The sequence below is a fragment of the Physcomitrium patens genome, chromosome 24 (genome assembly GCF_059467195.1).
Source record: "Physcomitrium patens ecotype Gransden chromosome 24, ASM5946719v1, whole genome shotgun sequence".
Taxonomy (NCBI): Eukaryota; Viridiplantae; Streptophyta; class Bryopsida; order Funariales; family Funariaceae; genus Physcomitrium; species Physcomitrium patens.
Genome location: NC_143433.1, coordinates 5,311,657 through 5,326,182, shown reverse-complemented (window position 1 = coordinate 5,326,182; position 14,526 = coordinate 5,311,657).

Sequence of the window (14,526 nt, the reverse complement as noted above, 5' to 3'; positions counted from 1 at the left end):
TCTATTTCAATTCGTCGAATGCAAAAGTACAGTCTTCAGTCCATATTGGACTAGATTCGTGTGATGGGGGTTTCTTTAATGATTGGATTAACGGTTGATAGATAATCACAAAGAATTCAATAAAACGTGGATAGTAGCTAACATGGCCGATGAAACCACACATGCTCGATACCGTATCTAGCTTTGATAAATCCAATATATGAGTAATTTTATCAGGGTTCAAAGCGATACCTTCAACAGATACAATGTGTCTCAATAGCTTTCCCGATGGTACGCCAAATTGACACTTCTCCAAAATTAGAGATATCCCATACTTGTCGCATTGATTCAAATAGTTATCTAGGCATGTTAGATATTTAGCCGTTGTGCTAAAGGTGCAGAAATCGTCCAAAAATATCTCTATTGATAAACGTAGGTAATCTTGAAATGCTTATGTCATTATCCGTTGAAAAGTAGCTGGGGCATTACATAATCCAAATGGCATTACTTTATAGGCAAATGTATCCCAATCTGTAGTAAACATAGTCTTCAACAAGTCTTCTTTCACAATTTTAATTTGATTATATCCCGAAAATCCATCCAAAAATGAGTAACATTCATGTTCGGCCACTACATCCAAAATACTATCTATAAATAGTAACAGAAAATAATTCTTCTTAGTAGCTGCATTTAATTTTCAAAAATCTTGACATATTCTGATTTTTCTATTCTTCTTCGATACCATCATGATTAGTGACACCCATGTACTATACAGAACAGAATATATAAAACCACGTCGAGAAGTTTATCCAATTCTTCTTATGCTAAAAGAGAATATTTTGAGTTAAGTAGGTGTTGTCTTTAACGAACTGGCATAACACCCTCCTCCAAAATAATTTGATGCTCACACATGTCGACTGGAATCCCTTTCAAATCCGCATACAACCACGCAAAGGTAGATTTGTAATCGACAAAAAACTGTTTCTAAGCATCTAATTCTGTACCTATAATACAAGCATATATTTTAATTAGCTGTGGCATTTCGTTGGTACCCAGGTTAATAGATTGATACACAGGATCTTCAACAACCTCTGATTTCATTGTCTTCTCTTGATCTGAATATCTTGTATTATTCGACATATAAAAACCACCCAAATCTGGTTCCAATGTGTTGACTATATTGACTGCGAAATCGTTCATCCATTCGGCAATAGCATGATCTAAGTTAGTCACATCCTCTTAATGCAATAAATATTTGTCATGACCTCCACATTGATAGACTCCTGCCTTTGCTGTTGAAGTGTTTTGTCCTACCCCAAATTGCGATGAATCTATAGTATCGTCATCTTCTTTAATCGATTGACTCCTGTTGTCCGATGTAAATTCTGATTGTGGCAATTGAGATTTTTCATGGTATTGTACCGGGTATATTTGTAGAACAATCTGGTCTCGGCCTATTCCAATTATCAATATGCCTTGGCCCCAATCGTTCTTAGCTTTGGCTTGATAAAGTCAAGGTTTGCTCAATAAAATGGGATACGATAATGTACAACTTTGTAATTGGAATACAATATAATCAATTTTGTATGTCAATCTCACGATTACAATGGCAATATTACGTAAGATTCTTATTAGTTTTATCCGACTATGATCTGCCATATGCAAGACCAATGTCATAGGTAGCAATTGCTTTAGATCCAAGTCCTCCATTGTATCCGCATTGTCATATTACGTGCTATCTTGCTTGAGAATGAGCCAGGCATCTGGATGTAGGAGGTAGTATGGTGTTTCGCTAGTACTCAAGCAGTCTATCGGGTTCTTGACTACCCAAATACAATCTATATCGGATTGCGATGTAAAAGCTTAATTCCAATATAAAATACCTAGAGACCCTATATAACTTCAATCTCTTTTGTTATTTTTATTTTATTTTATTTATTTTATGTTTTTTATTTTATCTTTATTGTTAATTACCTTAATCCTAGACCGTGAACTTTGGCAAGCTGTGATCCTCAATCTGTCCTTCCGACTTGTTGTGAAACATCTATGGCTAGTGTCTCTGCAAGCCCTTTCGAATGCTTAAGAAGTTCCAGTTCAAACCCACTTACAAATTGTGAGGCTATGCTGCAATCCGCACCGATGTTCCTTGGCCGCTCGCCGATATTCCTCTTATCTCTGTCGGTAGGTCCCTAGTTATCACAGAAATCCTAAACAACCCCCAATTTTCTAACTTCTAATACCTCTTTAAACTGTTGGTAGATATCCTCTATCCGTACAGTTAGATTAATACAACCACGCATACATTCAGCATACTCAACCTTCTAGACAACTTTGAATTTCAACCACAGAAGTATCTCCCATTCCATCAACAATCAAGAGTACCAGCCTTTTCTCCCTTCCGAAAAAAATCCAGTTCACCAATATAACACTGACTTTCAACAACCATCCTCTCAGTCTCTCCAAAATCCTATATAAAAAAAACCCCAATTTCTGTCTTTTTTCGAAAACATGAAGCTAGCTCTTCGACCTAAAACCTCCGATTCTCAAAAAATCCATTTCTTAACCTATCCTCCCCTTTTACCCTGAGAAGATCCTATTCTTTCGCCTTAGACTCCCCAAATTGGAACAGCCGACCTCGGTTTTTCTCCTCTATTTTTACCTATAAGAGATTCTTTTACAGAAAGGACGTTTTTGGAATGGCACAAAGAATGAAACTGCCTGAAATGGAATCGAAGCCGTGTAATTGGACCGCATTGGGTTGCCCGACCAAGTCAGGTCTCATATTAGGTAAGAGGCCCGTAATAGGACCTAGATTAGATGTCTTCTGAAATTGGATCCAATTGGCTCTTGGAACCAAGCTCACCCGACGTTGAATTGGTCCTTTCCCTTCCTGCTGACTTCCGTTACTGAAATCGAACGGAGTATTTCGTTATTGGTGAGTATGCCCCGGCTGACTATAACGGGGTAACTGAACCTGACCTCTCAATATTTGCACTGGAATTGGCTGTCGCTTCTAACATCCAAGGTGACTAAATATTAATAAATCTTCTTCATTTATATTTTCATCATATAGACGTGTTACAACACGACATCCAGCCCCTCTGAACGTGTGCATCCTCCGATATGCAACAATTAACCTAGTTGCCGTTTGATTCATAATATGTTCTCCAAATCTTTGTCTAGTCTATCTTCATTGTCTCTGCTATCCAGTCAATTTCATCTTCTCACTACGGAATATCTATGTCTTCATTAAGGTCTTCTATATTTATTTCTACATATCTTTGTTTAAACAATTTCAATCTCTTTCCTGTAATTGGTATTTTTAACCTTGTGCCATCTAACTCCTGCAATGAGTAAGTCGCATTATCATGAACAGTTGTTATTATATACGGTCCAAATCAACGTTTTGAAAACTTTCGTAAAGTGCTATATTCGTTGTCCAAACTACTATCATAAACAAGTATCCAATCACCTTCTTCAATTGCTTTAGGTCTCAATCGACGTTGCTTATCAAATTGTTCCTTATTTTGTAACCTTGCTCTTTTTAACCTTTCTAATGCTATCTGCACATCTTCCGATCTTTGCTCCAATTGTCGAATCCTAATAGCCAGAAGTTCTTTTCTTGTCAATCCATCTTCCTGTGGTAGCATACTCCAAGTAAGTATCTTTTCTTCAATCAACATAATTGGTTTTCGACTTGTCATAAGTTCTACTGGCATATATCCTGTCACCGAACTATGTGTTGTTCGATCAGCCCATAATGCAAATGACAAAAGCCGTGGCCACTCTCTAACTTTCCCATTACAAGCTTTAACTAATGCTTTCACAATCGGTGGGTGACCACGTTCACTGTTTGCATTCCCTTCTGGATTATAAGTAGTAGTCAGTGATAGTTTAATTCCACATCTTTCAAAGAACTTATGAGCTTTTTGTGCATTTAATTCTCCATGATCAGTAGTGATTTTTCCTATGCATCCGTAGCGGCAAATGACATCTTCAAGCAAAAACCTATAAATCTCCTCTGTAGATTTTGTCCTCAATGCTCTTCCTTCTACTTGATTTGATAAATCTTCACGAGCTAAGACAAAATATTTCATCTGCCAGAATCCAACTGGCATAATAACCAAATCAACAACCCATTTAAAATGAATAGCTAGAGGATACGTAGGATGAAGACCATCTCGATGTCGGATATTAGAATACGATTGACAGATTTCACATGACTTTACAAATGAGAGCACATCTCGATACATATTTTTCCACCAATATCATTCCTTGAGTTTAGCAAAAGTAGCCCAGATTCCTCTATGCCCTACCCATAAACTATCATGAAACTCCTTTAATAATTTTAGTTTTTCTTCCTTTTTGCCTATCACTCGTTGTAGCATCTCAATTCCTTTCTTCGATCTCTTCCATAAGAATCCATCTCGAAGCAAAAATCTATATGCTTTTTTTCTTATTTGTTTGAATTTTTCTGTAGATCAATTCTCCTGCTTAGTTAAGGTATTCAAGTAATGACCAATATCCAATAATTCTCCTTCATAAGATTCTTCAAGAAATAGCTTGTCTTCTCTGTTGAGATTTGATATTGAATAGAATTTCAATCTGACGTCATCAATGTCTTCAACCATTTTGTCCTCCCTCTCGTATCTTGCTTAAGATAGCATGTCTGCTACTAAATTATCTTTCCTAGTAATATGCTTAAATTCTGGATTTAGTGACTTAATATAAGCAATCCATCTCAACATTGCAATATCTGGCGTTGAACAGTTAGTAATCATTTCAAGCAATGGCAAGCAATTTGTTTCAATTACTACTACTGCCAAAATCAAATAGTCCTTTTCAGCTTTCATAGCCGAAACAACTCCCCAAAGTTCTCTTTTGACTTACAAATATATACGCTGACGAGTACTTAAAACTTTAGGTCCAAATCAAACTACAAATCTATTCCCACTTGAATCATCTTGACCCACAGCCCATCCAATGGCAATTGGACTAGTGTCTACAGTAAGAATCACTAGTATATTGCACTTATAATCAACCTTCCTCAATATTGGAGGTGACATCAATAATTTCTTCAATCTTTGAATTACCTAAATATGCCTTTCTTTCCATTTAAATCGGTAGCCCTTGCGTAACAATTCATATAATGGATCCGCTATGTGAGCATAATGAGGGATCCAAATTCGATAAAATATACATGCATCTAAAAACCTGCGAACCTCTGTTAAAGAATCACAATCCTCTTTCATCCTTCCAATTGTATCAACTTTAGTCGAATCTGGTTTTCTTCCGTAAGATCCACATAAATGTCTAACAATCACAACCTCTTGTACTCCAAATAAAGACTTCATATCCGATAATGTAAGATGAACTTCTCCAGACCGAGTTAAAATCTTTTCACAATCTTGTATATGATCAACAACATATTTGCAACATCCCCTTTTATCTAAAGTTTCATCCTTGTCTCCTTCTCTACATCCTTTTATAAGAACATCATCCAAAAAAGGCATAGTCTTCTCCGGAATAAAATCTCTCAATACCTTATTCATCCCATTCATCATATGCGCAATTGAATTGGTCGCGCCTTGAGAAATAGTGCACATTCTAACCAATCCAAGTAGTGTCCTCATCGTTGTCACATCTCTACTTCCTTCGAGAAGTTGAAATTGATCATAACCTGAATACAAGTCACGCATTGAATAGATCACCCTTCCAGCAAATGCCTCTGCAAATTCATCTACAATAGATCCAATTCCTGCATTTCTGACAGTTACTACACTCACCAGTTGCATATCTTGAATAAACCATAGTGACCCATTCTTCTTAGGTACCATAAACCATCGACTAGAATACGGCACAAATGAGAGTTTCAATATTTCATCTTCATCTTTTATTTTAATATTTCCACTAATTTAGGTAAATGTGCCCTCGATATTAGAATTAGTCTTAGATTCTAAGGTACATATGTTATAGTGAAGATAACCATAGGTGTTATAATATTCGGATCCACACACCCAATTTCATAAGAGTCGAAAGCAAATGATCTACCTTATTTAGTCAACATCTTTTTGAAGCAAGTAATTTCCTCCGGCAATAAAGAACCATCAGAACCAATCTTCAATTCTTCAAAAGTCTCTTTAATAAACTGATGTCTAATACTCATTGGATCTCTTAAACTTCCTTCTTTTGATGCTTCTCCTATTTGTTCCTTACAATCTTCTGGTAATGGTCCGGCAACAGGCTTTACCTTCTTATCTGCCTTTTTATATCTCGTCTCTATAGTGACTTCTGGTACTTGAAAAGATTCAAGTATGGTATAAACCTCTCTTGAATGAATCTCAACAATCTTATCATTATCCCCTAACCTAATAGATGTAATCAATTCCAATGAATCTTCCAGTCCATTTTCTTCATAAATACCTAAAATCCTCTCATCATCTTGCAATGTACCTAACTTGCATAATTCTCCTTCAATATTATATAATCTTTTTCTTTCTTTTCTTTTAAAATCATCAACTTTCTTATACATAATATTTCCATTCTCCAAAATACCAATAAAACTCGCATCAAAGGCACCTTCATCTCGTGAGAGTACCTCTTCTTTTGTACCTCCATAATCTCGCTTTATAGTGGTACCTCCCGAAAATCCTTAAATCCTTCAACAATCTTTGGCAATGGTTTCTCCTTCAACCTATCTGGATTCCGTTCATGGTTAGGAGATATTGTTAGAAATTGTATAGCTTTCCTCTCATCTTCGTTATGTACCCTTGCATAAGCAGAACCATTGTCAAGTACTTTTGTTTCCATCCGTGTTGCCGTAATATAAGGTTGTCCTAAAATCAACGGATAAGACGTTATATCTTAAACAAAAAAATGTTGTTCCATCGCAACATCTCCAATCCAAATTTTGACATCTGAACAAGCTCCATATAATTCGTCCCAGGTGTTATTAGTTGCTCGTATTGCCCATCCATGTTCCATATCAATTGGCCATTTTTGCTTCTTATAAAGATCTTTAGACATAAGATTTATTTCAGAACCATAGTCGACTAAAGCAACAATTGGTTCTTCTATATCTTCTACTTTCACCAATACCTCAGTAGTTACCCTTACCCAATACTTTCGAGTATAATGGCTCAAAGTTTCCATTTCCTTATCACTATAATCTTTGAAATGTACTTGTTGATTATACCCATTCTTTTCATTTGTTGATTGCTTGTAACCAATATCAACCTCTTCTTCATCTTTATATATTTTTGCATCAATGGCATGACTCATTCTAGTTTTGCCCATTAATTGCCTCTTTCGCTTAATGCTGTCAATGATAACATCATGAAACTCTTTCTTTGTAATTCCCAAAACTTCTTTCAATGTGAATTCTACCTTAGCGTTTAATATACGTTCTTCCAACATCCCTTTCAAATTTGTTGCCGCTTCAATGTCAGAAAGTAGCTTATAAGCAATTGATTTGCCCTTATCTTTTGTCTCCTTTGTTTTTTCTCCCAATGATGCTGAGGTATCCTTTACAGGTAATTCTTGTGAAGCTGCCTCCCGAGCCTTGTCTCCTCGAGTTTGCCTCTTAGAAGAATTTCCTCCTCTAGTATCATCAAAATTTCCTCGTCTCTTTTCTTCCATCAAAGCTTCATGTTGGCTCTTAGCAATATATGCATGAACTGAAAGAGACTCAACAGAATCCCCCCAACCTGTTGCACCTCGTATTGTAGCTGCAGTCCTCAATAACGCTTCTCGAGGTAATTTCTCTTCTTGTATTGTAGAAATGGTAGAAGCCCAAAACTCACTAGTTTCCGTACTTCTACTAAGGTCATCATCTACTCTAGCACCATAACTTGCACTTTCTCGTGCTGCTGTTTCATGCTCTTTTAGGTAAACTTGAACCAATGCTCTCATTCTTCCCTTGCCAAAATTGGTTTGAAGAAGATCCTCCCTATTTCTTAATGCTATCTTCCCATCTTTCCAGCAAATAATTCCTTGCCGTATCATATTATTAAATTCATTGCAATCTTTCCTAGTGTATGAAGCATCATCACACCAAATGCATCTTTGTACATATCCTTGTTTTGAAACATTCTTCAAATTATTTGTAGAAGTATTCTCTTCAAGTCTTGCCAATTTGATTTGAAGATCTCACATTCCTCGTATAATTTCTTCCATCCCCATATCTGCTTTCTTTTATAAGGATGTCGAAGGTTGAACTATAGGCATTGTTGGTGGTGTTGTACGTACTAGAGTTTTGGGTGCTTGTATTATTTTTGGAATATTGCTCCTATCCTTTCTCTTTTCTCTTTTTGCAAGCAACCCCACTGCATCTTCAACGTTCTTCTACTTTGTAGTCAATCCTTCATCTTCTTCTTTGTCTTCAAGAAGGAATTCCAATTTCTCTTGCAATTCTCCATCAAGAGCTTGAAGAAATAGATCAACTTTGTTCGGCTCTAATGTTAATTTTTCTACCTTCGATAATTGAGAGTACTGCCTTTCAAATTTTCTTAGTAGTTCTATTGCTTGCAAATTCTTATTAAGCCGTTCAATCCATTCCAGAAACAGCTTTTTAGTAATGCGATCAACATCTTTCAAGAAATATTAGTCTCTCAATGCATGTGAAAAAACCTCCCATGAATTCCCATAATGATCCGTAATCGATGTAATATGGTCTCTTATCTCCGGTATCGTGGCAAGTCCAAATAATTCAACCATTTTCTTCTCAGAAACCCAATTTAATTCCATTTCACGAACATAACATCTTAAATACCTTGAAATATTCCTTCCATCAAATTGATCAATTTTATTGACCACTGCTTGCAATGCTTTGGTTGCCAAAGCTTCTTTTTGATCATTGCTTTGTTGTTGCTCCATTGATAATGAGAAGGCTTGAAACATAGTAGCAATAGACAGATCCATGTGCATATCTTGTCCTTTAGAAGAACCCCCACCAGAAACTCCTCCCAAAGATCCTTCAAAATTTTTATTTTCGTTTTCCATAAAAACAAAAATAAAATCAAACGAAATCCAATACCTTCCACCTCAAGCTTTCACGTTGGATTCACCACTTATGTCGTATTATGTATTATCTTGCTTGAGAACGTGTCGGACGTCTGACTGTAGGAGGTAGTATGGTGTTTCGCTAGTACTCAAGGAGTCTATCGGGTTCATTACTACCCAAATACAATCTATATCAGATTACAATGTAAAAGCTTAATTTCAATATAAAACGCCTAGAGACCCTATATAACTTCAATTTCTTTTGTTATTTTTATTTTATTTTATTTATTTTATGTTTTTTATTTTATCTTTATCGTTAATTACTTTAATCCTAGACCGTGAACTTTGGCAAGCTGTGATCCTCAATCTGTCCTTCCGACTTGTTGTGAAACATCTATTGCTAGTGTCTCTGCAAGCCCTTTCGAATGCTTAAGAAGTTCCAGTTCAAACCCACTTACAGATTGTGAGGCTATGCTGCAATCCGCACCGATGTTCCTTGGCCGCTCGCCGATATTCTTCTTATCTCTGTCGGTAGGTCCCCAGTTATCACAGAAATCCTAAACAACCCCCAATTTTCTAACTTCCAATACCTCTTTAAACTGTTGGCAGATATCCTCTATCCGTACAGTTAGATTAATACAACCACGCATACATTCAGCATACTCAACCTTCTAGACAACTTTGAATTTCAACCACAGAAGTATCTCCCATTCCATCAACAATCAAGAGTACCAGCCTTTTCTCCCTTCCGAAAAAAATCCAGTTCACCAATATAACACTGACTTTCAACAACCATCCTCTCAGTCTCTCCAAAATCCTATAAAAAAAAACCCCAATTTCTGTCTTTTTTCGAAAGCATGAAGCTAGCTCTTCAACCTAAAACCTCCGATTCTCAAAAAATCCATTTCTTAACCTATCCTCCCCTTTTACCCTGAGAAGATCCTATTCTTTCACCTTAGACTCCCCAAATTGGAACAGCCGACCTCGCTTTTTCTCCTCCATTTTTACCTTTAAGAGATTCTTTTACAGAAAGGACGTTTTTGGAATGGCACAAAGAACAAAACTACCTGAAATGGAATCGAAGCCGTGTAATTGGACCGCATTGGGTTGCCCGACCAAGTCAGGTCTCATATTAGGTAAGAGGCCCGTAATAGGACCTAGATTAGATATCTTCTGAAATTGGATCCAATTGGCTCTTCAAACCAGGCTCACCCGACGTTAAATTGGTCCTTTTCTTTCCTGCTGACTTCCGTTACTGAAATCGAATGGAGCATATCGTTATTGGTGAGTATGCCCCGGTTGACCATAACGGGGTAACTGAACCTGGCCTCTCAATATTTGCTCTGGAATTGGCCGTTGCTTCTAACATTTAAGGTGACTAAATATTAATAAATCTTCTTCATTTATATTTTCATCATATAGACGTGTTACAACAGGAGAGCGTTCATTAAATTCACACTGGAGCCACCATTGACTTATACCCCTGGAATTAAAATGCCATCGATTGATACATTGATTGTTGGTGCTCCCGGATCTGGGTTTAAGCTAATTTCATGAATTTCTTTAGTGTGGAATCTTCGTCATATTAGCACTGAATTCAATGTAGATCCATATTCCGGTGCTACAGCCAAAAGTTGCTTTATTATAATTGAAGGCTGAATAACATCCAAATCCTTCAGAATGTCGTAGGGTTCCATATTGAGAGTAATTTTCAATGCTCTTTTGAGTTTCATTGGTTTCAATTTTATTCCGTTTGGCAGCACTTCCTTCCTTGCGATTGAGATTGCCGTTGGTAATATCGCCAACTTTTCTACTACTAAAGGTTCGTTTAATGCGTAAGATCTTTTATTGGGCTGTACAGGTATTGGTAGTTGGTCACTTGAGATCATTCTTGATGGTCTCGAAAAATTGGCACATGGAACCGAATTGGGTTCCACAGTCTGTTGAAATCTCAATATTGGGATGCGTCCCAATACTGATATTGGTTCGTTTAGCTCCATGGATGGTACTACTTGCTCTCCTACGATTGGTTCATCCAAGTCCTGAATTAGATTCTTGTCTTTTTGTTGGCCTCTAGTAAGCACTACGTTCACCACCTCAACATGATATACTGGTGAGTCTCGTTGAACAAGACCTTTATCCTCCGTTGGTTGGCTTGTTTACATTTGTTGGTTCCGATTATTATAATTAAAAGGCATATTGCACTACTGATAAGTGTGACCACGCTGCTTACAATTTCCACATATTGGAGTATAGTCATCACTGGCCCTTGAATTAAGACATTTACTTGCACAATGTTTGATTTTTCTGCAACAATAGCAACGAAGTGGTTTTCTGCCAACTCCTTCACGGATATTGGGTGTCTCTACTAATATATAATGGCTAGGTCTGTTCCATGTCGGATGAATAAAAGATCCTAGTTGATCCATTGTTACTGTAGATTGTGGCATTGGCTTCGTCATGGATGGATATTGATGGTATCCTGCTTAGTTCATCGCCAATTTGTGAGTATTGGATACACTTTCTTGGTGAAATTTAGAGTTTAAGAAATTAGAATAATTCTTGTTTTTTTATTTGCTCGATTTCTATTCTAGCCAAACCTATTATTCGTTTGTACTTGATTGACATCCTACGAAGTTGGTTGAGTCATTATCTGGTTACTGAGTTATTGTTGTTTTCCTAAATTCCAACAGTTGGTGGTAATATGCTTGCCTCCGCAAAAGGTACATAATATAGTCATTTGGGGTAGTGAAGAACATTCTATTACTAAATGACCTTGTCCCTTACAATTGCTATACCAGACATTGGGACGCATGTTGGTTGGTTTATGCCTTTTTTTCTTTATCCTTGGCCAAATTCACAGCCAATTCATCCATTTTTTTTGTCAATATTAATAGCAATGATTCATTGGGATCCCTTGATACCAATGCATTTGGTAATTCTTTCATAGGTATTGGTTTTTGATATGCAGAATAAGGCGCATATGGGTGATGATGATGGTGGTACAGCCTGCAATGGGACAACATCTACTGTTCCCTCTGGAATTGTACCATAATCATTCCTTCCCAAATAACTTTTCGATGCATCATTGCAATTTGTCATTTGATAACCTCCTTGAGATGGAATCATTGTGGCTCCAACTGTTAAGTTCTGATCATAGTGACATTCCTCCCATACTTTTGCTCGCTCAAGAGATGATGCAATGGTGGCTGATTGGGCCTCCTTTACAAACATCTTCAATTCTGGTGGATGTAGTCCATTAACCAATACAGACAATACAAACGATTTCGGCATTTGGGTTATTTGGCCATTTTCGAAGTATATCTGCTACATGACCATAATATGACTATACCGCTTCCCTTGGTACCATTCTGTTGTTCATTAATTTTTCTCTAAGACGTTCTTCAAAACCAATTGGTCAAAAATGGACTAAAAATGTATTTTTCAATGCCTCCTAATTGATAAATTGTCCCACAGGTCGGCAGTTATACTACTCAAACACTGTGTCTTTCAATGTCATTAGTAGCCATCTTAACCAAATATCTTCAGTTCTGCCATTATTGGCTACACAGGTTATCGGAGTAGAGAGAGTTTGCCTCAAGATAACGTTGGGCTTCTGGCTGTCACTTATTATTCGATCAAGCTTGAAAATAAGGGAAGCCCTAAGTTTATATATAATTTTTCCTTTTTGAATAATTACACCAAATACACAATCCTCAAGTAACCCACAACTTCCAAAATATGATAAAATCTTCTAAAACCTTGTTTATTCTTGTGTGGAGATTTTTCTAAACTTCAACACCTTATATTTCCTAATCCGACCATCCAAACAAACTCAAATTTTACATGAGGTATTTATATATTCTTATTAACTTCTACAACAAATTTCAACTATAAATTCGTTGCACATCTTGAGATATCTTGAAAACCCTAACAGTCGCTTCAAATCCTTCTCTTTATATACTTGCATGCAATTTTCTTCATATCTCACAAAATATAAGCTCAAATGCCACGAAATTTGTATGTATAGCTTTTTAACACAAAATTTTACATTCTCCAATAAGTTTGAGCCAAAAATTTGTCAAAAAACTCAAGTTAGGGCTCCAACTATTACTACAAACAAAACCGCTTACTTACTGCCTTTGATTTGGAAGTGCCGCCTTCAACTCCTTACAACTCTTTCATATGAATTCCAAAAGCAATAATTCTTTCATAAAAGATGTAGGTCTTAAAATCACCATTCCAGTCGCACCTTTCGATCTTCAAAAGCTGCTGTAAAACTCCTCGTACTCTCAAAAGAGACAATATATCTTAAATAAACATCTTAACTTCAAACGGCTATAATTTTTCACCCTAATTCCAAATCCTCTAATTTTTGCACACAAATTTTACCTCAAATCTTAAACTTTACAATCCCAGCTTATTTTCTCCGAATGCTCTCTTTGAAGTCACCGAAACCCTTCTTAAGGTTACGAGCAACCTCTTCAAAGTCCATTGGACATGGTATTCGACCAATAGGGATGAAGTTCTCCATTCCTTATCTTCATCCGACCATGCCTTACTTTCATCCCTCCCAATTAGCCTCCTATTAGTTTAGATTTTCATCCTTAGGCTTCCACCTTCTCCCAAGGCTTCATACTAAACATTTAGGTCTTATATATATATATATTTTTTTAATGTCAAAATCAAAACAAGTAAAGAAACAAAGTAAAGTTTCTTATATCAACTCCTTTTAATTTAATCTACTAGCCACTCTAACACACATCTAGATTTATTAACATATAATATTTTCTAACTAATTTTTACATATTGTAAGCATTTACAATACGACATCCACCCCCTCCAAACTTGCACATCCTCCACTATGTGCTACATGTTACTCTTCTTCATCTTCTTGAGATTTCTTTGAATTACTCATAGGCTCTTTTTCTTCATCTTCTTGGTCTAAATATTGAAGTAAGAATTCTTAAAGGTCTTCTATTTGAAATAATCCATCTCTTTTCTTGAAAGTTTTCAGCTATTGGATTCCTTATGATAGTTCCATCTAACTCACGTAAAGTATATGTGGCATTATCATGTTGTCACGGCCATAATCATGTAAGCTAATAATTACATATAGAAATAGGTAGAAGTAAGTAAAAGTAGATAAAAGTAAGTTAATTCTATAATATTTAATATAGAAGCTTCCTAGAAACTTCTTAGACGCTGCTTTGACTTCATAGGTGTCTTTAATTGACTTTTTGGATTAGAAACGTGGTCAACAAGTTGGCCATGTGCCACACATGTTGTTAGCTTGAAGATCAAGCTAATTATGTCGCCCACACGTAGAAAAACTTGCCTTGTAAGTCAAGGAATGTGTCCTACAAAGTCAACACATATTGGAGGTCCTATAGAACGTCGCCACGTAGCCCTTAGTTAGATAGTATATATAGAGACAAGAGTGAAGGCTTCTTCACTCTTGTCAACTCCTTTCTTGCTTCTAGTCCAGGTTCAAGAGTCTTTAGTTTCTTGTCTTGTGGCAATAGCCATTCCAGTTTCCTTTTAATA